This window comes from Mus caroli, unplaced genomic scaffold (assembly GCF_978045245.1).
Source record: "Mus caroli unplaced genomic scaffold, Mus_caroli_1 scaffold_12, whole genome shotgun sequence".
In the NCBI taxonomy this organism is placed as follows: Eukaryota; Metazoa; Chordata; class Mammalia; order Rodentia; family Muridae; genus Mus; species Mus caroli.
In genome coordinates this window covers 26,405,883-26,416,283 of record NW_028227267.1, presented here as the reverse complement: position 1 = coordinate 26,416,283, position 10,401 = coordinate 26,405,883, and the positions used below count along the sequence as shown (strand labels likewise).

The window sequence follows — 10,401 nt, the reverse complement described above, 5'->3', positions numbered from 1 at the left end:
AAGAGGAACAAAGAGGTTCAGTGAGCCCCTTCCCACTGACATTAGGTTTAGGTTGAAATAGAAAGCAAGAGGTAAATGTAACTAAGCAGTCCTGGCCAATCCAGGTGTGGTCCTGCTCATCACTTGTCCCATCACCCATCCTTGTCTGGGCTTCAATCTTCCTTGCAAAAATGGCCTGACATGTACTCAGAACTGTGTGAAATCTTCCCTGGGGGACAAGTTCCTCCTCTGACTAGCACCAGCCTTCAGTCTATTCCTTTCCCAGCATGTGATTCTTGGGGACATTCCAGTCCTGGGGACTAACTGTCTCAATAGTCTGATTGCCACAGGGAGGAACACAGGGTTTCTTTTTGGATTACCACTGCTCCTGCCAGGATGTTACAGCATCACCAGAACTGTCCTCTTCCTATCCATCATCATGGACCGTCTGTCCTTTAAGTATCCACTGCAGTGTAGAATGCCTTGGGTTCTGTATGGAGCACTCACCTGTGCTCCAGTGTAGAGTCCCTTATTAAAGAGAGTCACACTTCAAAGGCTCACTACTCTTCTTTTTGCCTTTTCCCAGATCCTTAAATCTAACCACTTCTCAATCATACTAGCTATGGAGCAGGGAAGGCTGACCAGTGATGGCGACCTTTTTCCTAGAATAAATTCTGCATGCTTTTTAGTAAGAAAGACAAAGCCAGGTGATGGTGGCACACGCCTTTAATCTCAGCACTTGGGAGGCAGAGGCAGGTGGATTTCTGAGTTCGAAGCCAGCCTGGTCTACAGAGTGAGTTCCAGGACAGCCAGGGCTATACAGAGAAATTCTGTCTTGAAAAACAAACAAACAAAAAACAAAACAAAACAAAACAAACAACAAAAAAAGAAAGACAAAGAAATCTATTCTCATAAATGGTAGTGTTACTGTCTGCTAATCTTCTTTGGAGCAGAATTAAAGAACTATTGAAGATTTCTTTACCAAATTGTCTTAAAAGGCACTTTCTCTTTTTAATTAACATATTAATTGTACCTACTTCTAAAGTTTAGTTGGGTTATTTCTCTTATGTATACAACCTGTAATGATCAGATCAGGGGACTTGGTGTAATACTATCTCCTCAAATTTTTATCAATTCCTCCTGTAGGAACATTCAACTCCCCTCTGCTAGCTCTTTTGAAATACATAGCTGGGCATGGTGGTGCATGCCTTTAATCCCAGCACTCAGGAGGCAGAGGGAGGCAGATCTCTGAGTTCGAGGCCAGCCTGGTCTACAGAGTGAGTTCCAGGACAGCCAGGGCTACTCAGAGAAACCCCGTCTCGTAAAAAACAAAACAAAACAAAACAAACAAACAAACAAAAAAACCCAAAACAAACAAACAAACAAAAAGAGAAATACATAACTGAGTGTCATCCATCTTGGTTATCCTACTGTATTAGAGAACAATTTGTCTTCTCACCTCTGCTCTCCTGAAGGCTCTGTGTCTTTTCATTGGCATCAGAGGGCCTCCGGGATCATCTCTGAGTTGGGGAGGTGAGGCAAATCCTTTTCTATTACAGGGCCCTGGCAATGAGACTGTAGGCACATGTATCATACCTGCTTGCTGAGGGCCTCAAAATCCTGCCTCCCACAGACAAGGATTCTTTAACTGGGTGTTAGAAGCTCCTGTCACTTACTGGCATCATAAAGAACAGTTTCAAAACCAACCTCTAATTGAGGTACTTTTGGCAAAAGCTGGAAATTCATAGGCGTCCTTCTGCCAAGGGTTATTGATAGAATGCATGCTTGCCCGTCTGGTAGGAATTGCAGTTTGGCATCTCAAGGGTAAGAAGAGGTTTGCCAATGGAACAGACAGGGGAAGCCATAACAGTGGGTCTTCCCTAAAGTCATCTGAAGGAAAAGGCCAGGAAGAGGGTAGAGTGGTAATTTTAAGGGGTGTGTGTGCTCTGCCCCCACTCTATCCCATATAGCTCCTGAGTAAACAGCACAGAAACATCAGACTCTATTAACAAACTGCTGGCACTGTGCAGGACAGGTTCTGAGCTTTTCCAACCCCCACCGTTAGGATATTAATAATAAGGTAAATGCCCTGTCACTTGCCATCTGAGTCTGGTTCTGCTCCATGTCTGTCCTCAGCTTCTCTTGGCCATGTGCTCATGGTCCATGTTGACTCATGGCGACCTCCTTCTTCCCTCTCCTCTGTCCTTCTCCTCTTGGTCTCTACTTGAGATCCACTCACTCTCTCTGAAGTCCTGCCTTCCTCTCTCCCCTGCCCAGACACGAGCTCTAGCCTTTTATTCACCAATCAGAGATTATTGGGGAGCATTCTTGACAGCACAATGCCCACTTTCAGACTGCAGCCTGATCTTGGGGTGCAGAACTCAGCATCTGAATACACAGTGCACAAGACCAACCCCAACAAAAGGGTGCTGTCTTTGCCACCACAGGGGATCTATACATGTCCTGCAGTACCTTTGACCTTTGAACTATAAGTAGAAACATACTCTGGAAGAGAAGAAAGTTTTTAGTAAGAATTGTAGAGGGAGAAGAGGCCCATCTTGAGAAATCAAGAAAAGCATGCTATGATAAGAGGTGTTTTGGTGTTTTTTGTTTTTGTTTTTTTTTTCCAAGATGTCAGTACAATCATGCTCTCCACTGCTGAAGTCATACCAGGGCCTTCCCATTACACCTGTAAATAAAACACCTCCAACACAGGATTTTGTTTTTATCAGTCTTCTCATTTTGCAATTTCTTCTTTGGTGTTCCAATAGAGCTGGCCTGTCTTCAGTTTTCCCAGTCTACCCTGTTCTGGAACTCCTTGTTCACACATCAAGTTAACTCAGACATAATCTCTGGTCAAACCCGTTCTCAAATCAGGAGGCAGTTCCTTAGAGAAGGCTTTCCTGGCCTTATTAATACATTGGTTCCTTTCATAGTTGGATGCGTCCTTATAATTTGCATTTTAGTGTTGATTTGATTTTGTGTATAGTTATTATCTTGATACCACAAGAATTCTCTATAAGTTCTACTTATTGCTCGTGCTAGTACACTGCCTTTAAGAGAATAGGCAAGCAATAAAATATTTACTGGAGAAATAAAAAATTAAAATAAAAAATTGCTGAGATAAAATGGGATAATAAATGAATGAGTGCTCACATTTGCTTCATGCTAGCATCCCTGGAGAAAGAGCATTTTAACGTGTAATGGGAACAGTCTACCTGAATTTACTCAATACATATTTGTATATTTTGGAAATCACAGTATACTACACAGGTGTAAGAGAGACTGCCCTTTATTTCCCACTGTCAAAACAATTGTCATACTTTTTTTCCAAGTTTAATATACTGTGCATGTAATATATTTTATATAAACGTAGAATCATTCTATATGTATGTGTTGCTTCTTTCTCTTAGTGATATTCTCCGTTGTTGGCGAGAATGCCTTTGAACTCTTTAAAGTACTAAATATATTTTGCTTCATGAATGATAGATTTAAATACCTTTCCATCCATTGTCGAGGCTCGTCAGTTTATCCGTGAATAATCAATATTTGCGAGAGCCGTAAGGACTTGCAGGTAAATCAGGTAAGGTAAAGAATCTGGAGCAGGAGGGTTTGGGGGTGGGGGGGAGGAGGTAACTTCTTCCAGGGAGCTAGAGAACATCTACTCCTTGGTGGGTGGTAGGCCCTTGAAGAGTATCAGTCAAACCAGGACTCTGTGGTTCAGGTATGTGCCCTGGCACGCGTGCCTGACCTTCAAACACTAACCCCTCCTCCCCGCGAGGCTAGCAACCCTGCAGACTTAAGCTATGACTGGTGTTTCGCCGCCACGCGCCGCCACGTGCCATCGCAGACCCGCCCCCTGCTGCTCCCGGCCACGCCCCTCACACGGGGCCGTCCAGACGCTGCTCGCGGCCCCGCCCTCAGGGGAAACCTCCGCTACTGCAGCCCGCCCCCCAGTGTAGCCACGCCCCAGTCTCGGGGCCACGCCCCCGTAATCCGGGCCCCCGGGGCTGGCCCGCCCCTAGGCCGCTCGCCGGCGCGGAGGCGGGGCCCTGCGCGATGACGTGGGCGGGCGTGCGCGTTGACGGCCCGCGTCTCTGTTAGTCAGCGGAGCGGCCGAGGCCGGACGTTGCGGCCGAAACGCGGAGCCGCGAGCAGGATTGAGTAGCGGCCGCGGCCACCGCAGGACGGCGCCGTTCTCCGCTACGGGTTTCCAGGTCGCCGTTGGCTGCACTGCCGGGTGAGTGCGCGGGCGCCGCGGCTCGGGCGGCCGCCGCTTTTTCCCGGCCGTGACCCCCTCCCGGGAACGCGCGCGGGGCGGGGGCGGCGCGGGAACAATAGCGCGGGCGGCGGGGGCAGCGGGGGGCGTGGTCCACTCCGCGCGACCTGGCTTCACCGCTCCGGCCGGCTTCCACGTCGCGCGGGGGGAAAATGGAGCAGGAGGGCGGCAAGTTCGGAGGTGCTCCCGCGGAGGTCGGGCCGACGCGACCGTGCATACGTCTCCCGCACCCACGGGGAGCGTGTTTTGACTGTGGGCGGTTTCTTTGTGCGGACGTGAGTGCCGTGACGCCGAGAAAAGCCGGGTGGCCGCGAGCGCGCCGGCCTGCGGGCCGCGCCTTGAGAGGGGCGCCTGCCGCTGACCTTTTGACTTTCCCCCGCCGCTGTCCCTTTGTCTTGCGCTTGGGTTCCTAGTCCAGACAAGGTAGAACCAAGTCCATTGTAAAGTACCGTAAGGAACGCATTACATTGTTATTCCTGAAAGTTACCCATCCCACCGGGAATTTAATATCATGTTGACTGCACAGTGTCCGGTAGTTGCTATTTTTACTTCTGAAATTGAGTGATCTTTTCAGTAGAATTCTGGTCTGTCGGTCTATTGTGTTTTGAGATCAGCTTCCACTAAGTACCTGGTCAGTTAGAACATATGTTTATTTCATTCATTCATTTGGCAACTGTTAGTGCTGTATCCAGATGGAGAAGATGTGAAGACCAAGAGAAAGACCCTTAAGAATTAGGGTAGTATGGAACAGAATAGATGTGCCTTTAAATGAGTCGATTATATAAGGGATGTATATTAAGTAAGGTATTTGGCTCATTTGACTGGAACTTCCAAGGATAGTGTTAGGAAGAATATCCGGGTTTGACTTAAATATACCATCTTTATTCTTAAATCCCACCCCCACCCCTGTCAATTTTCATATAATTGGTAATGGTTCCTTAGTTCTCTTATTGAGGCTGTTAAACTTGGAAGATTTACTGCTGTGTCTGACGAAAGCAAGTAATCAAAATGGTACTTAGAGGCCTATCTTGCATCATTTCTCCATCACCAAGCATGGAAGTCATACTCATTGGGTTGATTGAAAGACTTTTATAGACAAAAATTTAAAATAAAGCCTTAAATTCTCCACGAAGTTTCAGAAGTGTCACATATCACTCTCAGTTGGCTAGATCATAAATTAATAGAGGATGCTACCTGTTAAAGACCACCAGAGGGTTTGGAATCACTTTTTCACTTCTAGGCCATTAACTATCCCTGATATTTTTTTTCTATATAGTTAATAAAATAGAGGATTGTGGCTTGTGTGTGTGGTCATATAAAAAGTTGAGTAGCCATACTTAAAAGTCAGAGATGCTACAAACTCTCCAAATGAAACACTTACAGTGTCTTGTAGATAAAGGGGATTTACTTGGTACTCTGTCATCAAAGTTGAGAACTTTGTCCACTTCTAGTATTTTAGGTAACAGCTTTCTCTAGTCATGTATGAATACACCCAGACACAACAGTGATGTTTCATTAGGAATCTAGCATGATTGCATTTATCTCCCTTTAAAAAAATTATGGCGGTGGGTGTGCCTGCATGATGTTTTTGTGGGGTAGGATCACACATGCCGCTGTGTGCATGTGAAAGCCCAAGAGCAACTCTGTGGTCTTCATTCTCTTCTTCCACCTTTCTGTGGGGTCTGGACATGGAACTCGGGTTCCCAGGCTTCCAGGAACCTTTACCCAGTGAGCCATATTTATCTTTTTGTGACTATTATTTCACAAGGGTTTCGATGATTTAAGTTGAAAAATCAACAGCCAATGTAAATGTATTTTACAAATATTTCTAGTAGTTCAGCGCTGCTTAATATTTTTAGAGGTGCTTACTAGAAAGGTTAAGTCTTAACTTGTACTTAACCAACTCACAAAGCATATGGGTTTAAAAATCCAAGTTTTGGTGCATTTCCACTATTTGAAAACTATTTCTTTTCAGTATGAAAGTAGTTCAGATGAACTTATTTACTGGTAAGATAGGAATGAAAAAAAAAATAAGAACATGACTTTGTTACTATGAGATATAGATCTTGAGGCAGCAAACTTTTATTGCTTTAATCTAGTTAAATATATTGGGTTCTTGAAGGGACTCCAGAATTAAGAAATTATTTGAGTGATTCAGACACTGCCTAGGTTCAGTTAGGTTGTTTTCTAAATTCTGTTGTTTAAACAGATTTTTTTTTTTTTTTGGTATTTAATTCACATAAAAGAGTTAGTTGCCCTTATAGAGTATACTTTTTAGTGGTTTATTTGTTAATTATGCATTCATCACTACTATACTATTCTGGGTCATCGTTTTGCACAAAGAGCCCCCACCCCTTTTAAAAATAACCTGTCTGGTGTTTGAAAGGAACAGACTATGTTACCTTAATGAGTTTTATCAGCATGACAGACTAGGAAACTATATGCTTCCTGCTCCTTGCAATCCTGAGAGAAGTTAGCTGGAAAGGGATTAGTGTAAGAGTAAACTGAGGCACAAATGGTGGTGCATGCTGTAATCCCAGGATTTGGGAGTCTAAGGCAAGATGAGTTTGAGACTGTTCTGGGTCCCAAGCTAAAAAATAAATTGTATCAAAATGAATACAGTTAGGATCATAATCATTTTCTCCATGACCAGTATTATGGAAATAGGCTGGAGAAGATGCTAGATGGCAGTGAAAGAGTAATTTGTTGTTAATAACTAGCTGTAAACCATCCTAGTGATATCGAGGGGTTGCTGAATAGGAGACAGCTTCTTGTTGCTTTGCTTTGCCTGTCACTTGACAAATTTGAGTCATCTCCATACTTGAGATACTTTACCTCAGGTGTAGAAGTATGTCTGACTTAGGAGTCAGTTCTCTAGAAGACTGGTCAAGTCAGTGGTATGGATTTCTGACTGATGTAGGACAAGGAAGTCATAACCTGGAGCTTACACATGAATCACTTGCTCTTTGAATTGTGATGCTTGTTGTCTCAGTCCTGATCACGGCCTAACCATCCAGGAGCTATGCATTCCTACCGTAATGCAGCTCTGGTTTAGGATTCAGAGTTCACTAACAGGTGACAGGAGTACTGACATGAGTCATCCTGTCATTCAGAGCAGTAGGTGTGCCTAAGATAGTGCAGGAACCTCTGTTTCCTTGTAGTTTGTCATTAGAAGTGTGGCATCTGCTCTGCAAGCTCTTCGTTGAAGTTGTTGAGTGACTAGAAAACTTCAGGCAAGAGAAGTAAGAATCAGAGAAAATTATTAATTTGTCTCTAGTATCAGACTTATGCAACAGTTTTTGATAAAAGCTAGATTTTTTTTTTTTTTGAGTGGCAAATTCTATTTGCTTCACAGCACCATGCCTTCTGATGAAATACTCTTCCAAGACTATGGAAGATGGGAAAATGGAGAATTCATTATCCCAAGAAGCTTATGGGTTTAAGGCATGGTTACATAGTGAATTATGTTCCTTTAAAGGACAGGAAAAGCCTCACCCTACCAAAGCCTGCTGCAAATCTCTGAACACTTTCTGTGTGTGTGTGTTGGGGGTGGGGGGGCTTTGAGAAAATTTGTGCCATTTTTTGTATGATGTAAGTTATATCACAAATAGAACAAATAACCTACATCTTCAGAGATTTCAGATTTGGTTAAAATTTGCCAAGTTTTTTAAAAAGTTTAGGAACCAAAACATAGGAGATGGCTAGCATGTCTTTAGGGTCATCTCTGAGTCCCACTCCATATTCCACATGTAACTAATTTTGTGACATAGCTAGTTCAGGTTATGCAGCATGTCTAAGCCAGCCTTACTAGCCTTTAAATGAGAAGACAATACCATACTCTTATAGTGTCCCGCAGTTTACTTGGGCAGTGCATGAGACTGCTGTGGTTCTTGGTGGTAGATAAACCTTCAGGAAGCTTTAGAGTTTTCAGGAAAAAATATTTTCTTTCTGCTTTAAATGACTTAAAAATGTCAAGTGAATTTTTAATCATTTTGATGCACAGTACATACTCAGATTCTTCAGGATATGCCAGTTGTTTCTGTCTGCATCTCTGGTGGATTTGTTAAAGTATGAAAATCTCAACTAATCTGAGTTACCTGGGATTATTTGTGTTAACATTTGGACTGGTAATCCTCTATGACTTAAATTTTGGAAACAATCCAAAAACAATTATGTCTGGTATAATGCCACCACTCCACCCCACAACCTACCCCCCCCCCCAAAAGCCATTTCTCACAACACAGTAGTATTCCCTATGATTTCTTAGGTTTATTTTGGCAAATATCTGCAAAGTAGGAATGTAGGAGCTGAGAATAATTCTAATCATGTAACACAATCAAAGAAAATGGGACACTGTCTCATCTTTTATGTTTAATCTTATTGAGGCCTTTGACTTGAAGAATGCAAATTTATCAGAGATCTGGTAACTACAGTAGTTCTTTGGAGTTATTAGTGTTCTTTGCAGTTTCTGGGGATATAATAAATGGTATATGGCATTTCTTGTTCCTTCTTGGGGATAGCAACTATGAAGACACTGATGTTATATAAGACAGATTCACTGAGAGCCCATTCTATGCCACTTTAGGTAGTAGGTGGTTTGGAAGCCTGACACATACTGAAGTAAAGTCAAATCTCTATTCTATAGTCTCAGTCTAACTTCACAGGGAATAAGGACAAGCATGCAAGCAAGCAGAAGCAAATATGTTGGCCATTTCATTAGGAAATTTCTTTTGTCTATGAGATATTTGGAAATGTCCCAATCTTAACATGGCTTAGCCTACCTTTAAAAAATATTGCTTGCTTTGTAAAGAGCAGAAAGCAAAGTATCTTTCCTAAATTTGGTTATAGTTGTACAGAAGAATCAAAATCACAAAAGACAAACCTCACTGAAGTTGTTTCAACAGAGTATTGAAATAAGTTTATGGAAAGTATGAATAGCAGATGATAGAGAAGACATTGCATATACTACAGTCCTCCAACTTGTATTGAGGCTATGAGGTAAAGCTTGATCTGTGCTCAGAGCACTTTGAAGAAATAAGTATTTCTCCAGTACCGAGCAGCTTTCTGATGTGCGGAGGACCCAGCCTGCCAGCCATTATGTTGCTAAGGACAGCTCCATACACCTGCCTTGCTTGGGAGGGAGCTTTAAAGCAGTGAAGTCTTCACATTTCCTGAAGGCTGTTAGTGAGGTAGGAACTCCCTATTCCTGAACTCTTGAGAGGATGGGTCTCTGGCTCAGAAGTTGTTTGAGTCAACTGAAGGCTATAGAGATAGGGAAAAAGCTATTGCTACAAAGATTAGAGAAAGGGCCACTTTGCAGTCAAAACAAAACTCAAAGCAGTAAGGTTTTGTTATACTGAGAATTTATTTACATTTCATTTAATTCTGACAGAGAGGTACAGCAGCTTTAGCATTTCAAAGACTTAAAAAGTGACACAGTTGACCTTCTCACTGTGCCAGCTACCCACTAGGAAACTGTTCCTGTGGATCCTTCCAAAGATAGTTGATTCAAGTACAAGTGAATGTAGATCTCTCTTATTCGAAACTTTGGTCTGGATATATTTCAGAATTAGGACTTCTTCTGGAAGATGAATTTCAGAAAGATGATAAATGCATCTACCATTTTGTGCAAATCCTGATAGGAGGTATATCTAACCTTTTGACAGTGACAAGACCTTGTTAAGTATAAGGGCTCACATTTGAGAACTGGATAGTTCCTCCAAAAAACAACACCTTCAGCAGCAGCAGCAGCAGCACCACCACCTCAGAGTTTTAAAAAGGCTTACTGTTTGGTGTTAAGCCACCTTATTGACCTCAGCTAAGTGTAAACTCATAGGCCACAGGTTGAACATACCTGCATGTAATCAAACATTAATAAGCATAGGTACTACGATAATTGGCACGAGTAAAGATACAGAGTCTCTTGCCAGTTCTTGTCAGATTTTGCTACCATAGAGGGCACACTTAAGAAACATTTCACCTTTATTTTCATGGATTTTGGTCTTTCCCAAAGGGGACCATACTGAATACCCACTGTCCCTCTTCCCTTTGTACCTAAGTGTTGTAGAATTGCTGTTCTTTGCAGATTTTTTTCCCCTAATAGAGCTTTATTTCATATCACTGTGTAAGTAACATTTTAGGTA

The 10,401-nt window shown here is 42.7% G+C and overlaps 1 protein-coding gene across 3 annotated transcripts in view; it reads left to right on the top strand.

Annotated features, from left to right (window-relative positions):
- The first annotated feature begins 4,048 nt into the window (after nt 1-4,048).
- Nucleotides 4,049-10,401, top strand: part of Mapk8 (mitogen-activated protein kinase 8) — a 74,061-nt gene continuing 67,708 nt past the window's right edge. Inside the window, exon 1 of one of the 3 annotated variants that reach the window (XM_029468851.2) lies at nt 4,049-4,219. The gene's annotated coding sequence lies outside the window, so the exon portion shown is untranslated. The remainder of the gene's footprint in view (nt 4,220-10,401) is intronic. The other 2 variants (XM_021181283.3, XM_021181284.3) reach the window with 2 other exon arrangements.